This window comes from Rhinopithecus bieti, unplaced genomic scaffold, assembly GCF_001698545.2.
Source record: "Rhinopithecus bieti isolate Rb0 unplaced genomic scaffold, ASM169854v2 scaffold_64846, whole genome shotgun sequence".
Taxonomy (NCBI): Eukaryota; Metazoa; Chordata; class Mammalia; order Primates; family Cercopithecidae; genus Rhinopithecus; species Rhinopithecus bieti.
In genome coordinates this window covers 244,359-263,537 of record NW_016825275.1, presented here as the reverse complement: position 1 = coordinate 263,537, position 19,179 = coordinate 244,359, and the positions used below count along the sequence as shown (strand labels likewise).

General features: G+C 33.8%; 1 protein-coding gene across 7 annotated transcripts in view; it reads left to right on the top strand.

Moving 5' to 3' along the window:
- The window catches only part of GSTCD (glutathione S-transferase C-terminal domain containing), a 143,882-nt gene that overhangs the window by 93,954 nt on the left and 30,749 nt on the right, over positions 1-19,179 (top strand). The window lies entirely within an intron of this gene.

The following is a 19,179-nucleotide window of genomic DNA, read 5'->3' as shown; positions in this document are numbered from 1 at the left end:
ATTAGGCCTGATGAACCAATCTCTGCTAGGTTCCAATTTTTCTTGTGTAGCTTCCTCACCCCTGTCAGCATTTATAGAATTGAAGAGAATTAGGGCCTTGCTCTGGATTAGGCTTTTGTATAGGGGAAATACAGGGTTAAGTTCTTGCAAGCCTCTGGTCCCATTTTTATCAACTGATCAATACATAGCCTTATTTTATATGTGTTTCTATTTAAAGATACCTTATTTAATATATATAGTTGATTCACTTACACTGAGTTCACAGCCAACAGCACCATAATGCATGCCTGAACAAAGCTTATCTAACATAAATTTTCTCTATGAGGTGCATCACAGCCTTCTTGTACTTAGGAACACTAGACAGCATTTCAGCACTGGAAGCCATTTTAATAGCAAAATACCCCAAAAAAGCACAAAATTTGAAAAATGAAGAACTAAATAGACCATGAGAAGGATACTTGTTTATAATATGAGAGCTGAAACAAGAAAGATAGTCATCTTGTTCCACCTCAGCTAGGACTGCTTCTCGACCTTTTGGCTAAGATCAAGTGTAACCTCAGCTAGGAACATGTAATCAGGTGTCTCAAATATTTCACTGTCTGTGCATATTCACAAATGACTACAAATGCAACTCAAGAATGGAGTTTTGAGTTACAAACAATTCTAGCAAGTAGGCAAATGCACAAATATAGAATCTGCAAATAATGAGAATTGACTGTTTCTCATTTATCCATTCTACTCTAGGCCTTGGAGATATCAAGACGGAATGAGTGCAAACCTTGTTAAATGAATTGTAGTAGGGTGGTAGTGTTAAAGAATAAAGGGTAGTTTTCTTCTTACAAGTTTTTTTAAAGTAATAAAATGATTTAAAATGACATGTTAAAATTCTGATTTAATTTGATGAAATCGAATTAAGAAGTAAATAAGTATCTATTATGGGTAACATGACTCCTGTATAAAGTTCATCAGTATATTGTTTGATTCATTTTCCGCTGTAATGAGCATGCAGTATTCTTTGATTTTTTTAATGAAAAGAAAATGGGTAATATTGGGAACAAAATTTAAAGTAAATAAAATTAAAGTCAAACTTTTGATGACAGATTTAGAAAATTATCTGCACCAAGATTACATAAAATCCACTGTTATTTTCTGGTGATAGTTAGCATCATTTTATAACTTCTCTTTTAAAAATTTTCTTTTCCAAGAGCCATTCAGTGGGTGCTTATGAAGCCAAACCTATGAGTCCTGACAGACCTGGTTAGACTTCTACTTTTCTATTTACTAGCTATGTGACTTGGGAAATATATTAACTTTTGTAAGCACACTCTTAACTTAATTGTAAAATATAGATAATGAAGGATATCCCTAATTGTAAAATGAATATAATGAAGAATATAATTTATTCTTATTGTAAAATGAAGATAATGTTTATGAGGATGAAATGGGATAGTACAGTATATAAAAACTACTTAGACTAAAGCTTGGCACATCATGATATTGTTCGTTTGGTTTGCTTGTTTTGTCAGAGAAGGTATCTCTCTAAATACTTGAATATGGTTCTAGTGCCTTCATATATAAATGCAGCTGTGTAAAATATTCTTAAGTCACAATTGTCTCTTCAAATGTTGCTCCATTATGTGGCATATAATACTATAGAGTGATCTGAGGCCAACCTGTCTTTTCTATACTTGTGCATAACCTGTTTTCCGGCCTTCATGCCTTAATACTCTGTCTGATCAAAACCTCTGCCTGTTTATTCATTTTTTTCTTAGGATACTTAAAGGCAGTAGAATCTTTTTGTTATTTTTACCATACCAGGTGAGTTCTTTGAAATATAATTTATATCTGTTTTCTCTCTAGTAATATTTCCTTCCTTCAAGACAATTTATGTTTTGAATACGATTTTCCTTCCATGTATTCTGGTCTTCAGGAACACTGGTTATCCATAAGCTTACATTTCATCATCTATTCACCATACTCCTCATATTTCTCTTCTCTTTAATTCTTTTTTTCTGTCTGTCCTCTTCTTTGTATTCAGGAGGTTCTCTTAAGCCATAATACAGTTTTCCTGCAGTAGCAATCTGCTTCTTAACATTTTTAATGAGGCGTTTGCTATGTTTGTAACGCTATAATAACACCACATTGCCATAGAGATTGTCATATATCTGGGATCACACAGAATGTATCTGGAATCAAGAGTAAGCCAAGAAGTCTCTGATCTCTTGAAGTAGTTGGGCAAGCACCATACTCTAGTGTGAGGTGAATAGATGTGGACATTTACTGAAGGCCACTGGTTTGCTGGGACTCTGCTGCAGTACTATTTATTTCTCACAATAGTCCTACAAATACTATTGTTATTTACATTTTACAGATGAAAAGGCAAATACTCAGAAGTATTTGACAAGGTCAGACAGCTAATGGGCCAAATATGAAATATTAAAACCTTTGTTCCTTCCACAATATTTTTTATCTCATATGGCAACATGCATTTCCCTGAGAAAAGCTCCATTTGGTTTTTCATTCATAATCTATCTTTCCTTCTTGTTGGTACTATTCTCAAATGGCTGGCCTCCAGTTCTACAGGGGAAATAGTGAATGTAGAGAATGTTAAAATAAACATTGATAGCATCAAGAAGCTTCTTGCCAAAAGCCTCAGAGTGAGAGAGGAGATAGAAAAGTATAAAAGCAGACTAAATTTACTGATTCTCATAAAAATTAGAATGTATATCTCTATAACCTGAGGGCATTATTATAATGCTATATTATTTATAATTGATACTCATAAATATGACACAGTCATTAAGAAAAGATGAAATTATGTTCAAGTTTTTTAAAGAAGGCTAAGAAACATGTAACTGACAAGAAATTTCAAAGTTGTAAAAAATGTTTTGGGTTATTTGTAATAGCAGAAAAAATTGAAATATCCCAAATGACTATCCACAGGAGAATGGACAAATTATATTATAGCTCTACAATGTAATACTAAGAGTAGTGAAAATAAAACGTAGCTCCATATGTCAACATGGATGCAACTTGAAAACATGATGTTGTATAAAAAGTGCAAGAAGTATACATATAATTCCAATTATATGAAGTTTAGGAAACTTCAAATCTGAAATGATATATTATTAGAAATACATATCTATGTGGTAAAACTCAAAAGAAAACCAATAGAATGGTAAACACAAAGTTCGGTATAGTGGGTATTTCAGGGCTGGGAAAGGTGAGGGAGATACAGTTGGTTAGAGACATGTACATAGGACTTCAAAAATACTATTAATTTTTTGTTTTTGTAAAGCTGGATAATGGACACTTCAGTAGTTTTTATCATTACCATTATTATTTATAACTCATGTATGTTTAAAATGTATTTCTATGTATGAACAAAAAAATTGGTTCTTAAGAGTATATTTTAGTTATCTGGTAGTATTTCGTTATCAGAAATTTTCCAAAAATATCAGATCGGTGATTCATTGTTGTTATTATTACAATGTAAAACATAAACAGATGGCTATATCAGGAAGCTTGCTTTTAAAATAACATTCATTTACTTAAATAAAGAAACTTTTCTATTAAATAGAGTATTGGATAATAGTATATATTAGATGGTTTTTATGAAAGGGAATTATTCAAAATAGAATAATCCCCTAAATTATGGTATGTCTTCTAAAAATTCTGATGCTTTGGGTTAGTGAAGAGTAAATTTCAGTAACAAAATATTGCGTTAAATTTTAGAGAGAGCGTCACCTAATTCAGAGGATTTATATGTCATGATTATTTAACGTTAATTACCTAAGGGTATTGTAGAAATTATTAAATTCTGTTAAATACCTGAGGGTGCTGTAGAAATTCGTGGAGGACATTTTTTTGTCCTCTAGTAATCATGACTGAGCATCTACACATTGCAATACTTATTCTATTCTAAAATAATTATTCTTTTTTTCTTCAATCTTTAAGTTCAAGGGTACATGTGCAGTATATGCAGGTTTGCTACATAGGGGAATGTGTGCCATGTTGATTTACTGCCCAGATCATCCCATCACCTAGGAATTAAGCCGAGCATCCATTCCTGATGCTCTCCACCCTCCCCTCCAACAGGCCCCGTGTGTGTGTTGCTCCCCTGCCATGTGTCCATGTGTTGTTATCGTTCAGCTCCCACTTATAAGTGAGAACATGCATTGTTTGGTTTTCTGTTCCTATGTTAGTTTCTGATGATGATGGCTTGCAGTTCTATCCGTGTCTCTGCAAAGGACATGATCTCGTTCCTTTTTTATGGCTGCATAGTAAAATACTGATTTTATTTCTTCTTTATATTATACCTATTATATTTATTTTTATTTAGATTACATAGGTCAGTAAGCTAAATTCAATAATTCAAAAGGGATATTATAAAATATTTATTGTAAAAGGGTGTTAAAACTGATAGGGCTAAGAAAAAACTAATCTGAAACCCATATGGAATATATGGACTAATTTTTCTGAAGGGTTAAGACCAAGCCAGAAATCTCTTTAAAAAAATTACATGAAGATTTACAAGCTTTATGTGTTTCTCCACTGTTTTTATTTTAATTGCATTATAACCCATAATTAATAATCTAATGCAGATTGACATCCATGAATACAAAAATCTACTTTTCATTTCTTGTTTATGAATAAAAGGATTCAGCTTCCCTTTTATTAAAACTCTAGAAGGCACGTCTGTTTTCAAATATTTTCTAATATTTTTTCACTGAGAATTTTTTAATACACAATTATTTTTAATTTCATCTGTAATTTTGGGAGGGAATAGAATGTAAGATTCTCTTTGGTTTTTATTGTTTTTTAACAGGTGGTTTGGGAACAGAGTATACTCTCATGCCTTGTATCAGGATCGCTCTTTTATGCAAAATGCTTTACTTTTCCTGGAAACTAATCTCCTTAAAAGCTAATACCCAAATCAAACAATGTACCCTTTTCAGTGCTGAATAAAAATGGGTCAGGAAGGGATTAAAAAACTGGCATTGCTCTAAAGTGAGGCAATGCAAGTTTTACTTTTTAAGCTCCCCTTGTTATGTGAGAATTTAAAATTACCAGTTAATTTAGGCTCCATTCTTCTGCCTCATCTTCTTTCCCTCCCCCTGCGTAAGCCGTTATTGTTGATACATGTATGAAACATTGTTTTTTAAATGAATTTTCCCATTACATCTATTAGAAATTTAGAATGTCAATCAGCATTGAATCCAGTTTGCTTCATCTGTATATTTAATCAGTGAAAAAACTTAGGTTGATTTTGCATTATATTTACTACTTCAGTTTCTGCCTGTGTTCCTTCTTCATTCATCTGCTTTTCCTTAGTGCCTGATGATCAACACTGTCTTTAATAGGCGTCAACTTTACTGAAGTGTTTGATTCAATAAACATATCTGAAAATCTACTAGGTACAAGGACTTATAACAGTTGGTATAGAGTTGAGTAAATATAAAAGTTTGCAGTCTCATTGAGAATCCCTCAAAATAAGACTAACTTAGATATCTCCAGTACAAATGAAAACAGTTATCTGACTATAGAGAGAGTATCTAAACTTTGTGAGCTTCTTTTATTCATATGGAAAATGGAGGACAAATGCAGACCTTTATGTAGTTTTCTATAGCTTGTTTTCACTACAGGAGATAAGGTATACAAAGTTCTTACCATAGTACTGCCATGTAGGAGGATTCCAATAAATGGTTTATATTCTTGGTACTGTTTTTATGTTTGGCCACTAAACCATGCTTATTTTCTCCACATTATCTGTTTCCCTACTCTGAACCTATCAATTAAAAAGAATATCCAAGTTTCTATGTTTTTACCTATGAAATAACTGGATTAGAGTTGGTAAGTTTTAGGGTTTCTTTCATCTTTATAATTATACAGAACTTTGTTTAAGGAAGCGGGTACCATCAATCCGTATACAGATTTTCCAAGTCAACTTAGTGTACGTAAGTATTTCATATCATCTCTTCCTCTCTTCAAATGTTCAGTACTTCCTCCCTTTCTCTCTTAATTCAGAGAGAAAATAGAAAATTAAAAGAGCTCTACCTATTTTATCAGTAAACACACCAACATACCTGTTTCTATGTCCATACACTACAGGCCCTTCGATCTTATTCCTGTTAGCCCGTGTCTCACTGTGCCCTTATTTCATCCCATTGTGTCCTTAACAGTTTTTCTCATCAGTTATGTCAATCAGATAGCAAAAATTCTAAGGTACCTTTCACTTTTTAAAATCTTCCCTTACCTCACTTAACCCTACACCAACCATGCCATTTATGTGTTTCCCTTTAACAAAACTCCTTAGATATTCATGATTTCATCTTCTCTTCCTCCACTCTCTTCCTCCAATCTTTTGTTTAAAATTATAAACCCATTTTTTAAAGTTGTAAAAGTAGTACAATAAATACTCATGTAGCCTTCATATAGAATCACCAGTTTTTACTATTTTGTCTTACCTTCTGTCTTTATCTGATATACACATTTTTCTTCAACCGTTTGAGAGTTCCCTGCAGACATTATAACATTTCATCCCAAAATACTTCAATGTATGTCTCCTAAGAAAAAGGACATTCTCTTATGTAATCACAATGCAATTATCACCTACAGGAAATTTGATATCAATATAATAATATTATGGAATATACTGCCCATATTGAAATTCTCCCAGTTGTTCAATAGCGCTCTCACTCTCTCTTTGAATATGCAATAACCAATCAAAGATAGGCATTGTTTTTAATTGTCATATATCTTAAGTATCTTCTAATATAGGATCCTGTCCTATAAAATTTGTTTTGTCTTTCTTAACTTTAACATTTTGAAAAAGAATCTATTCCAGGTATTTTACAGAATGTTCTCAATTTTAATTTATCTATTTCCTCCATTAGGTGAAAATTAAACTATTGGCAAGACTACAACAGAGTGACTCAGACATTTTGGCCAGCATGCTATAGAGCTAATGGTGTATGCCTTGAGTATACCACAGCAGGGAGCACATGATACCAGTTTGACACATTGTTTGTGATATTAGCTTTGATCACTTGGTTAATATGATGTCTGTCAGATTTCTTCATTGTAAGAATACTGGTTTCCCTTTGTAATAATAGTCTCTGAGGAGCTACTTTGAGACCATTGTGTCCTCCAGTAAATTTTCCTCAATGGTTTTAGCATCCGTTGATGATTTCTATGCAAATCAGTTATTTAAATGGTGATTTTTGTATTTCTATTATGCCTTGTGCATGTATCAGTTTTCCTTCTTCTCTCATGATCCTATGATAATCAGACTTCTGTCCTATCATTGTAATAAAACTGCTGTTGTCAAGGTTACTAATGACTTCTATTTACTAAATCTAATAGACTAGTCTCAGTCCTTATCTTATTTGATGTATCAGCTGCATTTGACAAGGTTGATCATTTTTCTCTTGAAATACCCCTTGGTTTGCCTCTGAGAAACCAACAGAATAACCCCTTATCAGTCTCCTTTTCAGTTGTTCAGCTTCCAAATCTCTAAACATTGAAAAACTCAGGGCTTAGTCCTTATACGTCCACTGCGAAACAATATATGGCAGTTTGATTCTTTCTAATTGCTCAGGCTCAAAACTGTAGAGTTATCCCTCTCTCTTTATTTTTACCCTCTACATCAGTCCATCAGCAAATTCTATCAGCTCTGTTTTTAAGATATATGTCAAGCCAAATCACTTCTCACTACCTCCACTGCTGTATCTTAATCTAAGCAACTATCATGTCTAGCCTTGACTATTTCAGTAGTGACCTAGTTAGACTTCCTACTTAAGTCAAATAATGTCCCCAAATCCATCTAATTCAAAATAAAATCCAAAGTTTCCACATAGATTACAAAGCTTTGCATACTCTAGCCCCTGGCTACTTCTTTGATCTTCTCTTCTGTGGTCTGGAATTTACTAACTGCAGCAGTCCTCCGTTATTTGCAGTTTTGCTTTCTGTGGTTTAGTTACCCGCAGTCAACTGTGACCCAAAATATTAAATGAAAATTCCAGAAAGAAATAATTTATAACTTTTAAATTGCACATCTTTCTAAGTAGCATGATGAAGTCTGGCACAATCCCACTGCGTTCTGCCTGGGACATGAATCATCCCTTTGTCCAGCAAATCCACACTGTGTACACCACTAGCCTGATGGTCACTTAGTAGCTATCTTGATGATCAGATCGACGGTTGCAATATTGCAGTGCTTGAGTCCAAATTTTACTTAATAATGGCTCCAAAGCACAAAAGTAATGATGCTGACAGTTTGGATATACCGAAGAGAAGCTATAAAATGCAAGCATTAAGTGAAAAAGTAAAAGTTATTGACCTAATAAGGACAGAAAAAACTCATATGCTGAGATTGCTAAGATCTGTGGGAAGAACACATCTATCCATGAAATTATGAAGAAGGGAAAAGAATCCATTCTAGTTTTGCTGCTGCACCTCAAGCTGCAAAAATTATGGCCACTTCAGTGTCTGATAAGTGTTTGGTTAAGATGGAAAAGTCCTTAAATTCATGGGTAGAAGACATGAGCAGAAATGTGGTCTGATTGATGGCAATCGGGTTCAATACTATCTAAGGTTTCAGGCATTCACTGAAGGTCTTAGAATGTGTCCCCAAGGATGAGGGGAGACTACTGCATACTTGTTACTCTCTTTGTTTGGAAAACTCTTCCCCTACATAATCCATGTACCTTACTCTCTCACTTTATTCAGATCTCAATGTCACCTTATTAGAGAGGCCCTTTCAGATCAGCCTATCTGTAGTAAGTTTCCTCTTCCTTGCTCTTTCTCCCCTTTCTAATTTTTCTTTTTAACGCCTAATATAGTATATTTATTTGTTTTGTGTGTATCACCTATCAACCCCCACTGGAATGTGTACTCCGTGGCAGCAAGGACTGCGATATACCCAACCCTTAAAACGGTGCTTAGCACATCGTAAGCACCTAATAAATATTTGTTGAATTAACTGTTGAAATTCTTCTTAGTATTCTATTAATGATGAAAAGTAAAGACAGGTTTTTGTTTTCCACTTTCAATGTAAGTCTTAATTTTATATCTGGTCTTTTTTCCTCCTAAGACATTGTTTACATTGTCTCAAAGTATACTTCAGTGAGAAATTGTGTTTTTCTGGGTTGTTTAAATTAATGGGTTATTTATAGTGTTGCTGCTTCTACTACTAATCCCAGTATGTTTTTCTCAGTATTTGGATATGATTCCTTAAAAGGTAACAAATTTCTTAGATGTTAACCTAGTTTTTTTTTATTATAAATAATAGCACAAAGTCTTTTATTAAATCATTCATTTGTGAATTTTAGAGGATATGCATACAAAGTATTTATTTTACTGCCCTACATAATTCTCTAGGAAGTCTACCTGTCTTATCAATATAAGAAAGGAAGGGAGAAAGTTCTAACTTCTCTTTATTGAATTAAAAGTAAAACTAGCCACGTGTTTATAAGATTAAGGCAAAATTTTGACTCACCAACACCTCCCTGGTATTTTTTTTTCTTCTATTTGGTTTCTCTGTGTATCATATATATGTGGGATTTAAATAACAGGAAGAAATATGTAAGACTTCAAGTCTGATTTTAGCAGTTCTTGGTTTGTTTGAACGAGTGAGGAAATTATCATGCTTGTTCTGTGAGTATGCAGATACACGAATGTTACTTATAAATGCCCTCATGCTACTATGTCTGTGTCTCTAACATCAGGGGATGGATTTCAGAGACGATAATGAGGTGTTTATATTCTGTTTTTTATTGGGTATCCAGAAATGTTAAATTTTAAGCATTATCTTCAAGAGTTCTTATACACAATTAGCTATTTCAGTATAAAATTAAATGATTTTAACTGGTGAACACTACTTATGACTTTATGTTCTCAGGATATTTTTAAAGTTTACATTGTATATGTCATGTTGTTTTCCTAAGTTAATTTTCAAGAAGAAATATTAGAATAACTAATATATTTGAACTTTGAACTTGTAAACATAGTTTTTATAGCTCTCGATTAAAAATGATTTTGGTGCCCTTTATTCCTTTATATTAATATTACCTTCTCAGTGACAGGAGCCCAAGTAGCATATAACTGAATTTTGCATTTTAAGTAATTTCTGGAGGTCCCCAGGAAACACAGTTATCCTGAGATGGAAGGGTCTGTAATCTAAAGAGTCTGATCTGTGTCTTTGTTGACTCACAGCATTCATTGGAACAGGATTTTAAAGAGCAAGTAGGCATTTTTAGGCAAAGAGGTAGATGAAGCAATATTTCCTGAAGTAGATTTCCTAAAACAGTCCCTAAAGATAATTAGATAGTAAAAACATTCAGTTATCAAGTAATCTGGGGCAATATTGTGTTATTCTGGATTAACCAGTTTCTGTACTGTAAGACTCCTTAGCACTTTTACTGTGCTGGTGGGCACTGTGATTCTCCAAAAAAGTAGAAAATGTATTAATTTTCTAAAGCTACCTGATGGTAGAACTCACTATTTTTCTCTCTAAATATCGTTTTATATCTCTTTCCTTTTAATATCTTGAGAGACTACTGTTCCACAAGTGTGAAATTTCTGAAATATTAGTATTCATGACAAAGTAAACTGCATGTTTAAAACCTCATAAAGATGGTACAGCATGGTGTGTTTGGAGAGTAACTGGTAGTTTCATCTGACCAGAGTATGATGAGATTATGGGAGTAAAAGAGTGACAGGAAGTGAGCTCAACCAGATGATGAAGTCTCAATGTTAAAAATCTGTCCTATCAGCAGTGGGGGAACCAGTGAAGACTTTTAAGAAGGGAAGTAGCATGAACACATTTGCATTTTAGAAGGAATGGGCATGAAAAGGTGAGACTTTAGGGCAGAATGTTTAATTAGAAGACTATTACAAGTGATAAATAATTGTGAACTGAAGATGTGGCTTTGGTTGGAGGATGATGAGTGGATGATGATATTATTAACAAATAGAATATCAGAAAGTAAACAAGATTCATGGTAAAAGAGTTCAGTTTTTGGACATGTTTGGCTTGAAGTCTCTGGATGGCACAGGCCTGTATTAAGAATGCAGTTGGAAAATCTGATCTACAGTTCTAGAGAGCAGTGTGAACTGAACTATGTATAGATTTGGGTATCAGTATGACGTTTCCAACTCTGGGAGGACGAGAGAGAGAGATATGTAATAGACATCCTTCCAGTGAGAAATGTTTATGCATCCCACTTGAGTTTTTCTGTGGTTAATTTACTTCAACTCCAGAATCTTTGGTTCTGAGTTTCTGAAAATTTTTTAAAATGTTATCTAAATCTAGAAAGTATACCTTTAGCAAGTAAACATCAGGAATTCTGTGATTACTTTGGTTATTTGGTCAGTTGGTTTTGCATATGCGTGCTTGTGCATGCTTACACACTATAGTTTTTTATTTATTTTTATTTTTATTTTCATGTAGAGATAGGGTCTCACTATGTTGACCAGGCTGGTCTCAAACTCCTGGCCTCAAGCAATCTTCCTGCCTCTGCCTCCAAAGTGCCAGCATTACTGATGTGAGCCACCACACCTGGCTGTACACTATGTTTTAAATAGCTATTGTCCATTATTTTGCATTTAAAAGTCTAAACAGTGAAGACATAGGAGAATTTGTATTTATTGAATTAGGTTGTGGCCAAAAGAAGCACCTATTCTGGGTATACAATAACCATTAAGGTCAGTCTTGAATATATTTTTTTTTACTAAATCCAAGCCATTTATATACATATGTTTTAACTCCAGCACTCCCACCACGTGACATTTCCTTGAAAAATATATTTTAGCATGTCTCTCATGCTGATTTTAGATTGAAATCAAATATATTATCAAAAGGATAATGTTTAATAATGATGAAAATTCCTCTGGTGTCAGAAAAACAGATGAAATAAATACAGAGGAGAGGCAACATAGTGCATTCTAAAGTAGAAAAAAGTTCTATTTATTTATTTTCTTAAAAGACAGTAAACTTTACTACTATTAACAGAGAAATTGTTAGTACTATGTATATTTGGGTCCCATTCAAAATATTTTACTAATAAAGGATTTATGGTTTCTGGGGTAGTAGATAAGAGCACACACCTTGAAGTGAGACCAGCAGAATTCAAATCCTGACTCCATCATGGAGTAACTATGTGACCAAAGCAAGCTACTTCATTATTTTTGTTTACATTTATTCATCTGAAAATGCAATAACAGTACCCAACCTCACTGAGCTGTTATGGAAAAGGATTGATATAATAAATAAAGCATGCTTAGCACATCATAATCATTCAGTAGTGCTAATACCAGCAAAAAAGAATATCCATTCAGTTGACTTCATATATACAGGTTGAGTATCACTAATCCAAAAATCCAAAATCTAAAATGCTCCAAAACCTGGAACTTTTTGAGTGCTGACATGATGCAACAAGTGGAAAATTCCACGCATAAGTACTTATCACAAACTTTGTTTTGAGCACAAAATTATTTAAAATGTTGCATAAAATGTGAAACATATATGTGAAACACAAATAAATTATGTGTTTACACTTGAGACCCATCCCCAAGTTATCTCATTATGTACTTGCAAATTTTCCAAAATCCAGAAAAAAAATTTCTGAAACCCAAAATACTTCTGGTCCCAAGCATTTCAGACACTCAACCAACATTCATGATGAGTCTAAGTATACACGATTGTAACGATCTCCTTGAAACATCACTAGCTCTTTTCTACCTAAAGACTTTTGCATCAGCAGTTTTGTTTATATGGAGTGCTTTTTCTCTTGTTTCCCATGCTGGCTTCTTGTTTTTATTCAAATTTCAATTGAGTTACCTGCTCAATGGTGGCTTCAAGATTACCTAATATAAAATATTCACCTAGTCAATTTCAACCATATTATTCTATTTTAATTTTCCCCATATCATCACTTAATTTTTTATTGTAAAACTCCCATCACTGGAATGTAAACATCACCCTTGTTCTCCATTGTTTCCAGCACCTTGATCAGGGCCAGGCATATAATAAGTGCTTTAAAAAACATTTGCTAAATTAATGAACTAGTCTGTTCAGGTTGTAATGAAAGAACCAGAGAAAAAGAGGGAGATTCAAAATTTCAGTTTCGGAAAAAATGCCTTCCCCTGCCCTACCTAGGTCCTAAACCAGTATACCTATTTCAGTAGACTCAGACCTCCCAACTGGTATAGTTTGAGTATAGTCCTGCTATTTTAGATCTGACATCCATTGTTACTTAGGATAAGATATGGTCACCCACATCATGTCTCCTATAGTGCAAGCTTTCTCTGCCTAGCCCTTTGTATCTTTCCCTTTTCCTAAACCCTGCTGGCTGCAGCACTGCTAAACACTACTGCTGGCCAGGGAAGGTGGCTCACACCTGTAATCCCAGCACTTTGGGAAGCTGAGGCGGTTGGATCACCTGAGGTGAGAAGTTCAAGACCAGCCTGGCCAACATGGCGAAAACTCATCTCTACTAAAAATACAAAAATTAGCCAGGCGTGATGGCATGCACCTGTAATCCCAGCTACTTGGGAGGCTGAGACAGGAGAATTGCCTGAACCCTGGAGGCAGAGGTTGCAGTGAGCTGAGATCATGCCATTACACTCCAGCCTGGGTGACAGAGTGAGACTCTGTCTCAAAAAACAAAAATAAAAATAAATTTAAAAAAAACAAACACTACCACTGCTAGGTACCACCCATCAAATTAGGGCTGTGCGGATATCAATACTTCCCCAGTTTGAGTCCTTTTTGAATACTAATTTAGACCACTGTTCCCACCCCTACCCATACCTGCAGCTGGGTTCATTCCCAGAGTCTTTTTCTTTCCACCATCCCTTGCTGCTGAGATCCTAACATTCTTTACAGTTAGGCCCGTAAAGTTAGGATCCTTAGAAAAGGAAAAGGAATGGTAGAACTGGAATGCAAAACTGCCTTTGAGGTTTATACAGACCCTATGTAACTTATATGAATAGCCCTGCCTTTGAGTGTTAACTTTTAAGTTTAATAACATTCTCTATTTTGGTTATTGTCATGGTATTGAGCAATATTTCATGTCTAGGTAGGTGCCCTAATAGATACTATTCAATGATGCTAATACAAAGCCAATATTATGGTATCTGTCTGATGCTGCATTGCCACATAAATAACCTCTGCAAAGCTTAGTGCATTTTCATAACAATTATTTTATTCACAGTTCTGCAGTTTGGTTAGGGCTTGATGGGAAAGCTTGTCTGTTCTCCATACAGCATCAGCAGAGGAGGCTTGACATCTTAAAGCATGGTTCTGGGTTCCAAGACCAACCATCTCAAAAGACAAAAATTGGAAGCTGCCAGAAAAGAGCACAGTATTGTTTCTGTATTATATAGGTCAAACAGTCATGAAGCTGAGATTGAAGAACAGACATAGATGCCACCTCTAGATGGGAATACCATATTTTAATATAGTATTAATATTGCCAAGAATTTAGGGCCATGTCACCTTAGATATTCAGCATTTCATTTTTTAAACAAAATAAAATATATGACAAAAAAATCAAAGAAGAAAACCTATAAGGTCAGATCATAGTGGAAATTAGAACACCATGTGCACAAAAGAAGTATTAAAAAAAAAAAAATCACTTGACTCTGGGAAAGCTGGCAACATTTCAGACCACTACAGTGGCATTTAACCTAATTACTGTGAAACATCAAATTGGAAGGCCAACTGAGGATTACCTGAATGTCCTCAAAAAGTTAACAAAACTATTAAGACAACTTACTGTTGTTAACTTAAGCCTCTGAAAAACAGGGAAAAGAAGTAAATGCCTAACTATTTTCTACAGTTAGCTTTTTTGTTTTCAAAACATTTCAGTTTGGTCTTGTGGGCAACTCAAACAATATTATGGACTTAAAATAACAACAACAAAAAACCAAAATGCCAGAGCAAAGTAATGTTTACTTTGTGTAGTGTACGTGGTATTTGGATAAAATGAAAATACATGTGTTCAATTAACTGTGGATTCTGGTATTCTGAAGTTAAAATGTTTTCTTCATCTTAGAGAAAAAAATAGCAGGAATAAGAAGGTTTTACAATTTCCATTATTCACTGTATCTAAGCTCTTCTATAAACAAAACAGAAGCTTTGACCTGGTAAGAAATGTAATTATACTTTCTTCAACTTTTGTCCCTCAACCCAACATTTTGCCTAAACAGTTTTAGTTATTGACTTTTTAAAAGATGCTTTAGAATTAGATATGGAAGGGTGAAAGGTGCATGCTGTTTTTAGTCAGCATCTGCAGTACTGTAACATGAAAGATCTTTCCAATCTATTTTCATTTCTTTCCTTCTGGATAATCCGATTTTGCAACAAATTGATTGCTCAACCTCTCCATGTCACTTTTCAATAAAATCAAAAAGGTTGCTACAGTCCCAAGGTGGGGAAATGGTCCCTTTCTGGAAAGGGTGAGACCCAAAGGTCAGTTCATTAAACAGAGTGACTTAGGAGACCTCTAATGCCTTAGCAATATATTCTAAAATCCTGACATTCGAAACTTAAATTGATCCTTTTCACTGATAAGCCTACTCTTGAAAATTTTATTTAGAGGAAAACTGAAGTAAAATGCATTTTATAACTGACTCTGAATAATTAAATTTTTCCCTAAGATATAATTACTAGGGAATCCCTCATTTTCCTGCTGGAAAGCACCTCATTTCCTTGAACTCTTACACATGAAAAAGACACCAGCATTGAAATTCTGGCATCACAATTAATTAAAAGCATCTGTCTAAGACAGACATAACAGATCATATTGAAAAGAAGACTGAACTTGACATTAGAAACCTACCTTAGAGTACCAGCTTCACCACTGACCAGTTGCATGTCTTTGAAGAAGTGCGAAGTTTGAGCAACCTATTTAGTTAGCAGTGTCCTCATCTGTCAAATAAGAAAAATGTCATCTACTCTAACAACCTGACAGAGTTTTGAGGTTAGATGGTGTATCAAATATGTAAGTACTTAATTTATTGCAAAGCATCACATAAGCAGAAAGTATCCATTTTAGGAACTTCAATGAAACATATATGGATTTTTGTAAGTTGTGGCTGTTAAAATTTCTTTTAAGAACATTGTACAATGTGATTAATAAAATACATTTTCTAAGCACAAGTATAATGTTTTGTACTAATTAAACAAAGTATATGTTCATTAAGGATAGAAACTACGAGTTATATATCTTTTTGTCCCTAACATTTTAGAGAACAGTTCTATATAGGCCAAGTTGGTTGTTTGATGTGTTGAATGCATGACTGAGAAAGATACTTTTGAGGTCATTATTCCTCAATTTGGAAGTATAAATTAGCCATTTTAACATTATGAATTCCAGTGAATTCTGCTGTCTTTTAATTATTGAATACTCTAATAGTATATATAACAAAATTATAAGAGTAAAAATGCCATCACACTGTTAAGCTGTTGATGATTTCATAGATTGAACTATGGGGTTTGTGAATGGGGGATTGTATCAGATTATTAGCATACACTGTTACAAGAAAATTGTCACATTGAGATCAGTGCAGCTAAGAGGATTAGTGATAGTAGCCTCCAATTGACTTTAAAAATGTAAAATTAAAATAACTATTCTAGACTTTTAGTATTTTCAACAAGTTATCTCCAAAATTTAAACAAAGTTGCCCTAACCTACAGTGTAAACTTTATGTTGCTGCCTAATTTCATGTATTTTCTCAGGAGTTTCTTTAGGAATTCTGTACTTCCATTCTAGCTTTTGAAGTCTACTCATACAGCTTTAAATCACTGTTTTCTTATTCTCTCACAAAAGTTTTCAGAAACTTTTCTATCCCTACTTAAAATACTGTTTTATAGTTGACTTCTTTTACTGTTTTGACAAATGCATGCATAGCATTGATATCTAACTTATTTTCAGTTAGTACCTGCAAAAATTAGCATAATGCCTTGAAATGCAGTTTGTCATAATTGCAGAGAAAATTCATTCATTAAACTTTTATTGAGAACCTTTTATGTGCTTATCAGTCTCCTGGTAATCTTTTCATTTAATTGGGCCCAAGTTTATGCAGTTCCAGTAAAAAATATTCATATCTATTTCAGGGAGACAAAAGCAATTTCAGCTAACAGTTTTTTGGGGAGTTATTTTAATGAATTATACTTAGGTATCATTTTATAATAAATTATTTCATTGGTTAACAATAATAGACTATAGTATAAAAGATTTGTTATTTTGGGTAGTAACAGAGTTTGAAAAAGTAACTTTTTTCTCTTTTGTCTTTAAAAAAGTTGTTATTATGACAAAAGACATGTTTTAAATTCATCCTGGAATAAGGAAAGGTGATGGGGTTCCTAAAGTTTTAAAGCAAGGAGATAGGTTTTAAGCAAAGGGAACAAATTATGTAAAGGAACTAACTCATAAGGTGTGACACATTCAAAGAAATATCACTTGTGTAGAGAGGCTGGAACAATGGGCAAATACCAAAAGTAGCAGATAAGGTTAGCAAATTAATCAGGGTCCAGATCATTAAAGGCCTTGCTTTCTTGCCAAGACATCAATATTTTTTTCTTAAGGCAGAGAGGAGCCTGTAAAGGTATTTAAGCAAAGGAGAGATACTTTAATGGGTAGATTTGGAAGTGACTTTAGTAATATACTGAGGAAAAGCATGCTAAATGATTAGCTATGGAACAATGAGACAGAATGTGGTGAGCATAGTGCATCAGGGGTATAACAAGGGAAGAGGAGCCTGAGAAGGAGAGTGAGGAGAATTCAACAGGGGTTCAAAAGATTTCTTGATCTAGAACACTGGGGTTCAAAATGATTCGGTGAGTTCAATTGATTCAATTTTATTTTTTAATTAAATCACTTAATGGCAGAGAGCATCAATTGGGGTTCAATGCTCAGATAATTTTATGAATAATCCTATCTAATTTGCGGATATACTATATCCAGAATAAAAATGATGCAGACTAACATTATAAAAGAACACCTTAGTTTGTAATAATGTAAAATTAACAGTGCTGTCTATTCAGATTGAACTTGTCCCTAAGCAGCTCTAAGCACATTAAATATGAAAGCAAGGCCATGTTTTTGGTAAGACACAGAGAAGCAAACAACAAGCAATGTCATTTCCTATCTGGCTGTGTCTGCCTGTATTTTCACATCAATCTGATGTTCTCCTACTTCCCTCATTGATCTCTCATTTTTAGGTGCAAGTGAGTTAATTGTAGTTTTCTCCTAAATACGTCATATTGTTCTTGGTACGCCTTCCCCATCCCCATTCTATCTGGTAAGTTTCTGATCCTCCTTAAATGCCCAAGTCTCTGTAAAGGCCATTCTAATGTCTCAAGACATTTCTACTTTATCTTCAATGCACATACTTTTGCACATAATTAACACACACTTTCTTCTTAAATACGCTGTTAACTTCTTAAGGACAGACACTATGTCTTCTTATTCATTTCTGTTGAGATGTGTCCTCTGCATATAGATGCATATTGGGCATGTAAGTAGGTACTTGCTTATTGTTCCAAGCATGAAAACCATAGCAACTGTGGGGATAGAACCTCGGCTTTGCTGTTGATTGCTCTATAAAGCATGATAAATAACCATTCATCAGCTTGTCTTTCTTAATGCTGTTAATCAGACCTCTTTTGAAAACATTAACATTTGTGGTTGTCGCTTTCCCTCTCACTTGTTCAAGGTTCTATTAGTGCCACCTTGTCTACTCAGTTGTCTTACACCTTCTCTAAAAGAGTGGTGTATACAACATTGACCTCTGTTGAAAAAATTTGCTTTTGCTCTCAATTTTTTTACCTTTCTGATGTGTTTTAAAAGCTCTAAACATAGTTTTAGCTTTCTTCTTTTCTCCATAATAAAAAAAAAAAAAAAAAAAACAGAATATTGTTGGTGTGCTGTATCTCAAACAAATGTTTTGAAAACAAAACAGCAAAAGAATATTTAGTAAAGACATCTAATGTGTATCCATGCACTCTTTTATAAGTAAGTTATAACTTGTAAGATACTTACTATTTCAAGCTAAGAAACAAAAAATTTAGAGCTGCCTGATTTGGGACATAAATTACTACACTGAACACGTGTGCTGGTGGTACCTGTGCACATTTTCCAGTGATTTTTTTTTTCATTATTTGATGCTTTG